A 15,288-nucleotide genomic window follows, 5' to 3' on the forward strand; every position below is an offset into this window, starting at 1 on the left:
CTATTGCTTTAATTGAGTTACATAATCCATACTTATTGCCATTACAGCTCTTCTTGCTTTATTGTTCCATAGGCTCCTAATCAAACTGCTTTTTCCCTTGTATATTTCGCCCACCGTTTCTTCTCCGATTCTCATGACTTCAAAGTCTTGAAAATGATCAAGAACGGGTTGAATTTGGTTACTGTGGTTAACATATGATATTTTAAAAATCAAATTAATCTATTTTCTACATAAACTTTGGTCCAATGTGAGATTTGATATGTTGGTTTGTGATTGATTCAAATGTATATATTTAAATAAATGAATTACATACATTTATTTTCATATTAAATTAACGTAAAATTATGCTAATTCGCTATTATTAGTAATTTGTGAAAATTTAATCAAATTTAAATTTTATGAATAATACCACGCAAAATTGAAGTTCATATGTGACATTGCACGTTGTATCAAAGTTAATATATAGTTTGATATTTATCCCTAATTTAAATGGAATCTTAAAAACAGCATTGTTAAAAGGAAAGCCACAACATCAAATATGAATTATAAAATGAACATGAAAAGTTAAAAAAATAATTAGAAAAAGTAACCTATTAACATAGGGCATATTTGAATTTTTATTTTTTAAACTTTCATATTTTTCATCTTCCTATGCAAATTTTTGTTTTTTTTATTAAAATTATCTTTATTTTTTTATTTCTTTAGTAATAATATTTTTTTTAATATTTTCATGGGTGAGCATAGGACTACTTTTTATTATTCAACTAAAATTAAACTAATTTCAATAAAAATCAAACTAGACACAATAGTTTGGATTTTCAATTTTTTTTTCTCAATCCTAGTTTTCATTTGATGCTTTTTCAAGAAATTAACTTGGAATAATATAATTTTGGTACAAACCCAAGCCCAACCGAGTAATATGTATACTTTTTGGATATGTTTGGTTGGGTGAAAAAGTGAAACGATGGAAGGAAAAAAGTGAAAAACCGGAAAAAAAAGTTTTAAATGTGTTTGGTAGGAAAGAATAGTGAGAGAAAAGAAAATAAGAAGATAATCATTTTTCATCCTAATGTATAAAAATTAATCCTTCCATATTGGAATGACGAGAGGAGAGAAAATGAGAGAGAAGTGTATATTAATTCAAAATTATATAATTTTCAAATGTTTTATTTTATTTCTTTTCATTTTTCAGCTCTACCAAGCAATGGATGGAAATAAAATTATTTTTTCTTTCCGATTTTTTCATTATTACCACCAAACACGCCTATTAAAAGAAAATTATATTTTTCATCTTTCTATTTTTCTACCTCTTCAATTTTTCGTCTTCCCAATTTTCTTTCCGCTCTACCAAACAAAACATTTATTTTTCTTTAAGTATTGCGTGATATGGTCACCAAAAATCAAATGAAATCCTAAACTGAGTATCCGATGACGTAATAAGCAATTACTATTCCTTGATTTGTTGCGACTATATGCTTGAGTTAGAACAAAGTTTTATTCATTGATTAATTTATTTTGAATAAGTAATTTTGGGGTTCAAATAGTAAATTTTTAACCTTCAAAATATTCCAACAAATACTTTCCATTACTTAAAAAACTTAAAAAATTGACGATTACGTATGCTTCGCGACGGTTACAACTACTTTGTCGCGTCTATCTTTATGAAATTGTAGGAGTTTCTCTTTCTTATCGAGTATAAGCATTGTATCAAGATTTTGCTTTCAATGTTGTTAGAAACATATTGATGCGAGTATGGGAGCCCGATTTTTAGCCCAAGAACATGTTGGGCTTAACCTTCTAGAAAGCCTACTTGACAAGCTCAAAAGATCATAAAGCTTGAAGACCAACTTTGGATGGGATTCAAGCATCCTTGGAATTGAACAAGATTATCAAGACCTTAAATCTTGGTTTCAAGAAAATCACGAAAACAATTCTTGGTTTAAAACGGGCAGATTTGAAGATCTAAAAGTTTCTAGAAAATCAAGATTCCAATTCTTGGAAATCTTGGTTCAAGACCTAATTTCTTGAAGTGGGACTTGCTTGGACGATCATCTATGAGCTTAATGGAGTTAAAGGCTTGAAGAAAATGAGCTCCAATAATCCATATCAGACTCTGTAGATGTAATGACCCGAAACTTAGGGGTATCAGAAAATTGTGTATCTAGTTCACTATTTTCAAAAATTGGGTTCGTAAATAATTATTAGAAATATTTACGAATGTTAGTTGAGTGATTAATTAGATTTTGGTTAGGTGAATTAGCTTGAATTAATATTAATTTAGTATAAGGACTAGATTGAATATAGTGTAAAAGTTTAATTATAGACTAAAGAAAAGTGAAGGGACTAAATTAGTAAATAAACCAAAAGGGGACAAATGTGTGGTATAAATTAATACATTTGTAATAATTGTATTTATACAAATGTAAAATATATGTATTTACTTATATTTTAAGTATAAGATATTTAATATATATAATATATTATTATATTAATTATTAATTAATTGAAACATAAAAGAAATAAAATAAAGAAACAAAAGAAAAAGAAACAGAAGTGGAACGAAATTGGGGAAAGAAAGAAGGAAAGAAAAAGCAAAGAAAAGGGGAAAATTAGGGTTTTGAAGCTTGAAGCTTAATTTGGTAAGTCAATTAAGTCCCCTTTTATTTATAATTTTGATGTTTTTGGAGTCCTAGAGACAAATATTACTTGATGTAAGTGGAAATTTTGAAAGTTAGATGATTTTTAGACATAGGTTACATTGAACAAATTGTTGAATTAGGGATTTAATTGAATAAATTTCAAGTTAGAATTGATTAAGGGATTAAATTGTAAAAGAAGCTATAAGTTTTATGTTTGAGGGACTAAATTGAAAGAAACTTGAAATTAGGATTTTACCATGAATATTTAATGCTTAGGGAAAATATGATAGGAAATTGAATAGAGATGAAGTATGAATTGAGTAATAAAAGTAAATGGGTTAAGTAGGATTGAATTGAAATTGAGGTTTGAATTGAATAGAAATTCAATTAATTATTGTGAATTATTATTGTATTAATAGTATAAATTGTTTAATTTTCGTAGCTAACGTAGTACTAGAGACATCGACAAAGAAAGGAAAAGAGAAAGTTAATGAGGAGTAATCCAAAAAATTACGGTTTGTATTTCTATAAACCAAACTTAAAAATTATTATTGCATTTATTACATATATATATATGGTAAGTAATTAGATGTAAGTAATGCTATTATTGTATTGAATAGAATTGAGTTGTGAATATTTGAATTGCAATATATATTGACTATTATCTGAAAATTTAAGTGAAATAAATACTCTATTAACAGTGTCGGGCTAGGTTGGATATAATTGGCATGCCATAGGATTGGAAGTGTACATGGATACTTTGACCTTGAGTCGATGAGGCACTAATAGTGTCGTACCGTTACTTCGACTTTGTGTCGATTAGGCACTTTGTGTGTCGTCCTGTTACTAATACTTCGGTTTAATTCGATGAGGTACTATGTACCGTACTGTTACTGTTTTCTTCGGTAATGCCGATGAGGCACAATGTGTCGTACTGGTATGTTAGTTAGATTTGTGTATCCACCACAGTCCGAGTTAATAGGGGTAAATTACCGTACTGGACTATTGAATGACTGTGCTACTGTATTGAAAATCGACTGTTATTGATTGATACTAATTTGAACTGAATGCTTCATTGATAAAGAACTTTGAATATAATTAGTGTTATTAGATTTGAAATTTAGTAGCTTAAATGCATTTTGTGTTAATAATGATTTAAATGTTGGTTTATAGAAATACCATTGAGTGAATACTCAGCGTACGGTTTCTTTCAGTGCGCAGGTTAGGTACGAAAGCGACTAACAACTGAGCATCCAAGACAAGCCCGAACTCAAATACTTGGTGATGTATATTATTTTGAGAAATGGCATGTACCTAAGTTGTCTTTTGGAAGTCATTTTGAATGTGAATGTTAATAGTGTAAGAATGATAATGGTTAACCCATGAATGCAAAGTTTATGTTTATAATATGGCTATTTATATAGTTTAATTTGAATTGATTTAATTAGTACCAAAGTATACTGTTTGGAGGTTCTATGTTAACCACTTACTAATACACTCAAGTTAGATCGTAACATTGATGATTTAATATGAAATGGTTGTATTTAATTATGTTTTGGATTGGTTGAAAGATTGAATTTTAAGTTGTTTGTTATTAAAGTTTGCAGGGTTGGTAAACTTGGACTACAAGGTTCATTTTGAGTCTACATGGCCTGGCAAACAGGCGTGTGATCAGACCGTGTGAGACACACGGCCCTTACACGGGCATGTGAGTAGACTGTGTGTCCCCTACATCTAAAAATTTGGTAAACAGAATGCTCAAGTATGGCCACACGAGCAGAGACACGGACGTGTGTCTTAGTCGTGTGAAGTACATAGCCACAGTACATGGGCATGTGCATGGTCGTGTGAAAACTACATTAGGTTTGAATTGAAAATAAATCCACACGGGCTAAGCACACAGATATGTGTCTTGGCCGTGTAAATCTAGTTAGTTCATGGGCAGCAAGTCAAAAAAGTACACGGGTAGAGGATACGAGTGCGTCCTAGCCGTGTGAGTCACACGGGGTGACAACACGGGCGTGTCTCTAAACCACACGGGCGTGTGGTACTGTTCATTAAGAGAAATATTGGAAATTTTACGAAAAAGTTATAAGCTTCTGATTGGGTTCCGATTCGTTCTTAACATATTCTATGGCCTTGAATGTACATAAAAGGGGTTAATAAGATATATTACTAAACTATACAATGTTTAATTTTATTTGATTCGTGTTATAAACCGTAGTAACCGGTAATGCTTCGTAATCCTATTTCGATGCTGGAAAAGGATTAGGAGGAGTTACAGTAGAGTTTCGACCCAATTTGGGACCATTTGAACAATTTTATTAAGCTTAAAATTATGTTATTTACTTGTTTAAATTTGATTCAATGCCCCATTAACATAAGTCGGACGAATTTCTCTCGAAGTTAATAAGTTTATACTTGGTCTTTTTTTCCATTAAATTAGTTCTTTACATGTTCCCTGTTGTTCAAGTAATCCTAGTTAGAGTATGATATTCAGAACTTTTAGTCTTAAGTTAATTTTTTTAGAAAAAAAGGGTTGCCGCCCCTCTTATGAATTATCCAGATTGCTTTTGTTTCATTAAACTCTTCGAGTTGTTCTTTTTTCAAGATCTCATTCTTGTGATTTTATATTTGCTTTAAACTTGTTTTCTTCAATATTTCATGATGGTCACGTTTACACTTTAGCTTACTAGGATAGTCGACCTAAGAGGTTGATTAAATCTAATGTTGTTGTTTGTTGAATCCAAGTTATTCATTTCTCTTGTTATCTCTTTATTCTTCTTGTTGCCTTTTTTTATGTTCTTGAAACAAACTAATCTTGTAATACTTAAAAATTTGTATTTAAACATGCAGCACTATTTTGGTGGCAATATAGTTATTTTTTTAGAAAATTAAAAATGTCGTATAAATGAATTCTTATGAAAATAAACTGATTTTTATATTAAAATTAATTAAAATAATTTTAGAAGTGAAAATGTGATGAAAGGACTAAATCATAAATTTTAGAAAGATTGAGGACTAAATTGTAAATTTGACCAAAATGGAAAAAATGAGTTTTTATTGACTAATTGGTATATGAATAAATTATAATATGTATCAGTGTGATGAAAATCAATTTCAAGACCAAATTGGAAAAGATTTAAAAGTATATGGACTAAATTGTAAATTTCCTATTTTATCGAGAAATGGGTAGAAGTGTAATTTTCACCATTCATGGTTTTAGATTAAAGGATATATGTGATTTATGACATGTGGCTTGGTAAAGTTTTTGTTGTTGTGAAGAAATTATGCTTGGAGGTTAAAAAAAAAAGAGGCAAATAGTAATTATCACCATGCTAGGGCATTTTGATAGTTCCTCAAGAGATATATTGAGAATATTATTTTATCATGGTGTTTGAAATATGTTTGGACCATTGGATGTGTTTAATGGGAATAGATTAATTGTGGACCACACATTTTAATGAAATTTGATTAGACTTGGGGGTTTAAGTGTTACAAATGAATAAGGGGGGAAGAGCTCGCATTCAACTTGTTGCAATCGACTATAGAGGAAAATTAGAGGAAATTTTATTTCTCTTTCATTACCAGTTTCTCTTCAAAGCTTTCAAAATCCCACACCCCAACCTTGAGTTTTTGTTAAAAACTAGGAGTGAGCGTTTGATCGAATTGAGTGAAAAAAAATTCGAGTTAATTAAGTTGACGAGTCCTATTTTATCATCCTAACTCGATTTGAATTTTTTTCGAATCGAGTTAAGCGCAATGAAATTTGATTTGAGTCGAATCAAGTGAAATTGTTCAAGTTAAATTAAAAAATTAAACATGTCAAATTAAAATCTTATTATAGTATAACTAATTCCATGTTAGAGCTCATAAACTTAAAACCATATATATTTGAAAACTTTTTCAAAGAAAAATTAAAAAAATAAAATACTTTAATATGATAAACTTGAATCATTAATTAACTTATTAAGGTCCCAAAATTATTATTTTAGAATATTTTTTAAAAAATTAACTATAATGAACTGGTTTCAAGTGGTGTCAGAAATTACAATTTTGGGACCTCATTTCCATAAATTGAGTCTATAAATATTAAATAGGAATATTTATGGAGCTAATATATTGTTGAATTGAAAAATGGCTAAGTGATTTAGCCGAAATTATGTTTAATTAAGGTCTAGGGACTAAATTGTAAAAGTTTAATCGCTATAGGTTTTAAATTAGGATAAGACTTAGGGACTTAAATAGAAATTATTCAAAAGACCAAACTAGTTATTTAACCATCTTTAGTCATGAGATAGTGGACAGTGAAGTCAAATTCTAGTAAGACTAAATTATGATTTAAATTATGTTTAATAATAGTTTAATTAATTAGTTAACTATGATTAGTTAAACTAAAACAATGTTAAGTTTAGTATAAATAATAAGTTAGTAGTGGGATGACAACCAATTTTTCATCATCTTCAAGCTCACACCGTCCACCATATTCGAAAGAAAGAAAACCTTAAGTTCCTTCGAGCTTTCAACCGCAAATTGGTAAGTGCAATCAAGTCATTTTCTTATAATTTTTACAGATTTGAGGTCACAGGAGCTTGATTTAGCTAGCCCATATACCAATTTGTAAAACTGTTAAAGTTTTAAAAAGTTTTTATTGTTTATTTCTTGAAGAATTTAGCGTGAAATTGTTAGAAATTTAGCTTAATTTATGAAAAAGACTAAATTGTAAAGCTCAATTGTTAGTTTTGTATATTAGGGTCCAAATTGAATAAAATAAAAAAATTATAAAATTGAGGTAGGAATAGAAAGTAAAAAGTCCCTAATATGCATGATTTAAATTGAAAGTTATGATTGTCTTAAGTTTAAGGACTAAATTGAATAAATTATCAAATATGTATAATTTGGTATTTGATTGTGAGTTTGACTAGAAATTTACATAGATATATGTTTTATGACTATACGTAGCTAACGTCGGCGCTGGGTCATCGAGAGAAAAAAGAAAAGCGAGAGTTGTCAACAAGTGACGCGAGACCTTGGTTTGTACCTTTACAATTCGTATCGTTTTATTTTGTATACACATATTTGCTAGCTCCATATGAAATGTCAATGTAAGATGTTGAATGTATTAGAAGATATTGGAATAAAGGAATACAATGAATAAGATAAGAGATTATATACATTATCTTGAAATGTGATGTGTTGTAGAAATTCAATAGAAAATGTGTATGATATGAACGTATGTGTTTGGTTAATGAATTGATGATGAGATTGAAAGTACTACTTGTTTACTATTTGTATCAATTTGGTATTTTCCCTAATAATGGTCCCGAGTATTGTACCGTCGATTTAGTTGGCATGCCTTAGGTTGAAAACCATCACTACTAGGCCATCCGAGATGGTAGGATATGTATATAGTGAAAACCATCATTGTCGAGCAATCTAGAATTGTAGAATGAATTGATCATAAATGTCATCATTGTCGAGCCATTTGGGATGGTAGTATAGGTAAAGTGTGGAAGTCATTGTTGTCGAGCCATCTGGGATGGTAGTATATTGAATTGAATAAACCATCGATGTCAGGCCACTAGGGATGGTAAATTGTGTATATTTAAAATTCATCGTTGTTGGGCTACCCGGGATGACTAGAGTAGAATAAGAATTATGGAATGATAATGAAATTGACATGTTCTGTGTATTTGTGACTGATGATAGAGAAAACGCGTAAAGTAGTATATGAATTGGATTTGCATGGCATGAACTGAAAGGCATAGATGTGAGAGTTTATGTATGGCCTAAAGTTTCGTATTTGATAAATAATCTGATTTGGTTAACTATCTTACTATGTTGATGGATTGGTTTTACCAATTGATATGTATACTCATATGTGGATGTGTCAACAGAATTGCTTAACATGATAGGACATAATTAGGATAGTTTTATGCATATATGTAATATAAAAATTTAGTAATGTTATGTTTATTTACTCTGTTTTATGAAGTTACCACTAAGCTTTATTGTTCAGCGTATGGTTTATTTTCTCTTTACGCAGGTTTAATGAATTCCCGAGAGTTCGAGCAGTGGATCCATCATCCAAGAAGTGATCCTTCCGACTTAACAATGTTTGTATAAATCACGTTTTGTTCAAGTATGATATGTACCTATATTAAGTTGGTTTTTGGACATAATATATGCTTATGTGAATGATTGAAGCTTGAAATGATATTTTGCAAGTAGTCAGAAATATGTATTTGAGTTTTCTATAAAGTTTGGAATGTATGGAATGTTATTATACTATGGTAAAATGAAGTGTGAAATCACGTCATTTAACCATGAATATAATCTATATGTTAAATGAAAATTGGATAGATAGTTAAATTACAAATGTGATTGCTTAGGTATGATATAAATGTTTAGAATTAAACTTGTTTATGACGAGTATTTGGCTAGGAAATGTGTCTGAAATATATAAGTTGGTTGTTTTGGTCAATTGCAGGTTGGTGTCACCTTGATCTTTTAAAAAAAACTTGTCACATCGAGACGTCAAACATTTTTCACCGCAACGAGATCATGTCACCATGTCACGATGCGATGTCAAGCAATGGCCATTATGTGACATCACGACAAAGATCTCTCGACGTTGTGATGTCAATCTCAAACTTTGAAATATTTTAAAAATTGATCCTAACTCGATCTCAGGTTAGTAATAGAGCTTTCGTAAGCTCGTATAAGATCGAAAATGAATACATATCATTTAATACAATTGTTTTGCTTATATTTAATTTTTTAATTGTTTAAATTAAGCGTAAAATTATCGTAGTTGCTCTAATAACAAATGTAATACCTTATAGCTCAAATCTAATAATTGAGTCGAGTATGAGATGTTACATTAACTTTCTTTATATATTTTTTAGAATTTTTTTTTTAAAAATTACAATATTTCTAAAAAATATAAAATTTGAATTTTTTATAAATATTTAAAAAAATTGTAATTTTTATTGAGAATGACTAATTTGTTCATTTTCAAAATTGATAGGGACCAAAAAGGTATTTACACCAATCTGTTATTCAAATTGTAAAATTTAACTCGGCTCAGAACTCGTATTACTTATTCGAGTTGACTCGAATAACTTGATTCGATTAACTCGAAATTCAAATTTTTTTTCGACATTTTCAAATCGAATCAAGTTTTGTTCACCCCTATTAAAAAGACTTGGAAAATCACCTCCAAAGCTCATTTCCACCTTCAATCTCTTAAATTTCAGCACAGATTTATTATGATTTTAGTGAAAGAAACCATTGCTAATGAGATAAAGCTTCATAAAGATAAAAAAAAAATGATATCTTTCACCTTCCATAACATGATATTTGAGCTTGAATGTTATGAGAAATGTTTAGAAAAATTATTTATTAATATTTTGATATATTTCTGGTGTACGGAAAAATGAGCTTAGGTGTTATGCCACATCTGAAATATGTCAACAACTATAAAACCTTTGCATGCAATCTGTGATGGGAAAATAACGCATGCGCTTATATGACACCTTTTCTTTCCTCCACCATTTATGGTGACACACAGGACATTCATTTGCATGCTCCAACTCCATGTAGAAAACACAACAGTCATAGCAACAAACGTCAATATTAAAATACCCCAAGCCTAAAGTTCTTAACAACTTTGTTTCATGGAACGATGCAGGGCACTTATTTCCTTCAGGCAATACATTGCGACATAACTCCAATAGCATCATAAAAGCTTTGTGGACAAGTTGTTCAACACTTTGATGTTCATCATCTTTACAATAAAATTAAGCGCAGAATTTTGCTTACACTCAGATATGCAACTCTTATTCTAACTCTTCCACCTAGTTATCTACTCTGTGTTGAACACTTTCAGGAATAGGCAAACCCTCCAAATCATCAGTCGTTCCAATATTATAGTAAGTTCTCTCTTGTTCGTCTACAAGAATGTTTCTCATTTCATCAATTTCGTCATCGGAAGTGGAGATGCCGTCCTCTTCATCCTAGTTTTCTCCATCTTCCCCATGATGTATCTATCTTCTACAACCCGACTTAAACCCAAATCTAAGTATGTGAAATCGAATATCCTTGACATTATGAGACTCCCTATTCACACACTTCGAACATACGCATATTATAGTACCATCCGGATTGACATGTTTTTTTCACTTTCCCTATGAAAAGGAGTCCATCTTGAAATGATCCTAGGAAAAATATAAAGATTGAACTTACTAAACTAACTAATATAAACCCGAGATTAGAGATCAAGCATTGAATTTCAAACTAATTAACCATATTTCCCAAGAAGGAAATGGAAACCAAGCAATGAGGTGATAAACTTGCATTTGCTGTCCTATTAAAATCATTTGTGATTTGTGGTGTAGCTTGTAAATCTAATTGTGATCCGATGAAACAATATCACCAGGCAACCTAACCAAGGGCTCATACTGTTAAAATATAACAACATATGAGGAAAGCTTATCAGTTGAAAAATAATCAGTGCTAAAGCTTGAATCATATTTTGATTTAAAGCTGGTCTTGAGAGGAGATGAGGATAAATGCAAAGATAAATTTGAAAAGAACACATGCTAACAAAAATGGGTCCCTTCCAGTCATTTAACTCAACAGGCTAACAACACACCCATAGTTCACATCAAAATTCAAGAAGAAATGAAATTTTTCATAATTCGAAACGTGATGCAAAACCCAGAAATCAATCCGAAAGCTTATTCAACAAAATAAAAGAAGAATTAAAAGAAATTAAGTGAGAGAGTAATACATATTTGTTAGATTCAGACCTTTGTCCAAATAGCCAACAAGAACCCTAACAGATTGAAGCACCAAAACCGATGGCTTTGAAACCAAATTAATCAAATGCTAAAATGTGAAATGGAGAGAAATAACTTAATAAAAGAAATAAGGCTGAAATCTGTACACTAAAATCCTTAAAAAAGAAAGTACCTGGAAGCTTTGAAAATCAGATAGATAGCTTCAGCTGAATCTGGAATCCCCGTTTAAGGGGGAAATATAACTTGAATTTAAGTCAATTATGCATATATATATATAGATATATACACTACAATTTAAGAATAAATATTGTGGTTTGGGAGTTGGAATGATTGAAGTGTTTTGAGATCAATTGTACAAGTTAGAGCATTTTGGAAAGTAAGAACTAGAGTTATGATCATTCGGGTGGAGTTTAAGTATGATATTAATATGTTTTATATTTATCTTGATTTGGTTTAAGAAAATGTGTTTAAAATTGTCTAAATACATCATTATTTGTAAAATATTAATTTAAGCTTATTTTAGATCAACCCATTTATTTTTTAAATTTTTTTAAAAAATATTTATATTATGTTATTTTAATATTTAATAATTTAATTTTTTTTTATTTATTGAATTTTTTATGTAGTAATCTTAACATTATTTTAATATTTATATTCGAGTACTATTATATATTTAGAATAATTTTATTTTTTAATGTGTTTTAAATTACATAATATATAAAAATAACATAATATAAAGTATTATAAACGGGTCAGATTGAGCTCGGGCCTTAAATGTTCAAGCTCAAGCCTGGTGCATATTTTAAACACGACTAATTTTTTTGTCTAGACACATTTGTCAAGCCTAATATTTTTGCTAAACTCCACCCAAATTTCGAACAGACCTTTAAAATTGAACAAATAGCCCAACCGATGAACAATTCTACTAATAACTTAGCTTGTTTTAAAATGTTTATAAGTAATTCAAACAATTATGGTGGCAAAGTTAAATTTTTTTGTAATATACCATTAATTTTTATTATTTTTTGATAATTTCAATTTTTTATAAGATATTATTTTAATTTTTTTTATAATTTTTGTACCTTTTATAATTTTAATTCAAGTTTTCTTATAATTTGGTATACAATTTCTCATTATTTTGTTATACTTTTTTTTTATTTTTTCTATATTTTTAATAATTTTAATTTATGTTTTCTAATAATTTTTATAAGTTTTTAAAATTTTATAATTTTTATATTTTTAAAATTTTGTGATTAAATATGTCACGAAAAGATATGAAAAACGTCCTAAATTTTTAATATTTTTGTAGCTTTCTATAATTTTAATTTAAGTTTTCTTAAAAAATTTCATACAATTTCCCACTATTTTTTTTTACTTTTTTTTATAATTTCTATATTTTCTTAATTTTAATTTAAGTTGTCTAATAATTTTTATCAGTTTTTACATGTTTATAACTTTTAAATCATTTTTATATTTTTAAAACTTTAAAGGTTTAAAAATGTAAAATAAATGTTGTAATTTGGTGAGGGTTAAAATGTCACGAAAATATGTGAAAAAAAACATGATCAAAATGTTTTCATTTGGTGAGGTTTTCAAAACGTCACCAAAGATCTTTCAGCATCACTAAAAAATAAATATTTCATGATATTTTAAAGGTCACTAACATTACTCATAAGTATCACCAAAAGTTCATTCTTTCATGATGCTTTCTTTTTAAAACGTAAAGTTAGTATCTTTCCTTACGTCTCTTATAAAACGTCACAAACCGTGACATTTTTATAAACCCCGCGAAAGATCAATTTTTTTGTAGAGTTAAACTTGCCCAATTTCAACTTGTGTTGAAACATTAATTTGTAACAGTAGATAAACCATGTCTTTTTCAATTTTTTTGAAATATTTGAAGGCAAACATTCATAAATGCGTAATAATGTACAAGCTATTTATGTTGTGTTTGGTTTGAGTATTTGTTAAAATTAAATAACTTAAATCCTTATTTAAATAAAATACAGTGATAAAATAAAATAAAAGTAAAATTCATATAGAACTACACTTCTTTTATTTTATTTTATAATAAAATTTTTTAAACTTTATTAAACTCCATCTATTTTATATTGATTAGAATAAAGTGTTTCAATTTTACTAGAATATGTTTTTACAAGCCTATAAATAGACATAGTCTATTCCTCTTATAATTATTAGAATTCGACATAGTAAATTTTCTTCTCCTCTACCTGTGGTTTTTTTTCACAAAAGTATTTTCACGAAAAATTTGTGTGTTCTTTATTTTATTTTATTTTATTTTCTCAAATTGGTATTAAAGCTTCCGGGTAGTTTATCTCGATCACGGTAATGGCATCTTTGAAGTATGAAATTCTGCTGTTGGATCACGACACCAGATTTGCGTTGTGACAGATTAAGATGCAAGTCTTGCACAGATGGATTTAGAGGATGCCCTGCTAGGGATAGATAAGATGCCTTCAACATTAACAAATGAAGAGAAGAAGCGTAAGGATCGAAAGGCGTTAACACAATTACATCTGCATTTGTCCAACAAAATTTTGCAGGATGTGATGAATGAGAAGATCGCCACTGCATTATGGAAGAGGTTGGAACAAATATGTATGTCGAAAACTCTAACAAGCAAGTTACATATGAAGCAGCATATTTATGCTCATCGTTTGGAGGAAGGTGCGTCTGTACACGAACACTTAACAGTGTTTAAAGAAATTTTCTCAAACTTGGAGGCCATAGAGGTTCAATATGATAAGGAAGATTTAGGATTGATTTTACTTTGTTCGTTGCCCCCGTCTTATTCAACATTTAGAGACATGATTTTATATAGCCGCGAGTTTTTCACTGTTGATGAGATTTATGATTCTTTGACCTCGTATGATAAGATGAAGCATCTTGTGGTTAAACTCGACTCTCAAGGAGAGGGTCTCATTGTTTGTGGGAGACAAGATCGGAATACAGATGATGATCGTAGAATGACACAGGAACAGAATCCTCGCGGTAAATCTAAAGGTAGATTGAAGTCTTCAAACAGAGGTAAAACTTATCACTTCTGCAAGAAGAAAAGGCACATTAAATCTGAGTGCTATAAGCTACAGAACAAGATTAAAAGGGAGGTTGCGAATCAAAAGGGAAAACAAGCAGAAAATTTCGATGAAACTGATGTTGTAGAAGACTACAGAGATGGTAAACTTCTAGTCACTTCTATCAACAATTCTAAAGTGAGCGAGGAGTGGATACTTGATTCAGGCTGCACTTTCCATATGAGTCCCAATCGGGATTGGTTTACAACTTACGAAACAGTGTCTAAAGGTGTTGTTTTTATGGGAAATAATGCTTCATGTAAAATCGCAAGTGTTGGAACAATTAAAGTTAAGATGTTTAATGGAGTTGTCAGAACACTTAGTGACGTACGACATGTTCCAAAATTAAAGAGAAATTTAATTTCATTGAGTACTCTTGATTCAAAAGGGTACAGATATATAGCTGAAAGTGGAGTTTTAAAGATTTCCAAAGGTTCCCTTGTTGTGATGAAATGGCAGAGAAAGACTACCAAGTTATATGTTTTGTAGGGTTCTACTATTACTGGTGATGCAGCTGTCACTTCCTCTTCCTTGTCAGATAATGATATTACTAAACTTTGGCATATGCGCCTAGGGCATATGAGTGAGAATGGCATGGCAGAATTGAGTAAAAGAGAACTTTTTGATGGGTAAGGAATTTGCAAACTGAAGTTTTATGAGCACTGTGTTTTTAGGAAGCAAAAGAGAGTTCGATTCACCAAAGGAATTCATAACACGAAGGGACGTTAGAGTATATTCATTTTGGCCTGT

General features: G+C 29.7%; 1 long non-coding RNA gene across 1 annotated transcript; it reads right to left on the reverse strand.

Moving 5' to 3' along the window:
* Window positions 1–10,166: 10,166 nt before the first annotated feature.
* LOC107886236 (uncharacterized) lies at window positions 10,167–11,838 on the reverse strand. The gene is made up of 2 exons (XR_001680670.2): window positions 11,616–11,838; window positions 10,167–10,858 (listed from the first exon to the last, which is right to left on the reverse strand). It is a non-coding gene; the product is annotated as an uncharacterized lncRNA (long non-coding RNA).
* Between the last annotated feature and the right edge of the window lie 3,450 nt (window positions 11,839–15,288).

The sequence above is a fragment of the Gossypium hirsutum genome, chromosome A03 (genome assembly GCF_007990345.1).
Source record: "Gossypium hirsutum isolate 1008001.06 chromosome A03, Gossypium_hirsutum_v2.1, whole genome shotgun sequence".
Classification (NCBI taxonomy): domain Eukaryota; kingdom Viridiplantae; phylum Streptophyta; class Magnoliopsida; order Malvales; family Malvaceae; genus Gossypium; species Gossypium hirsutum.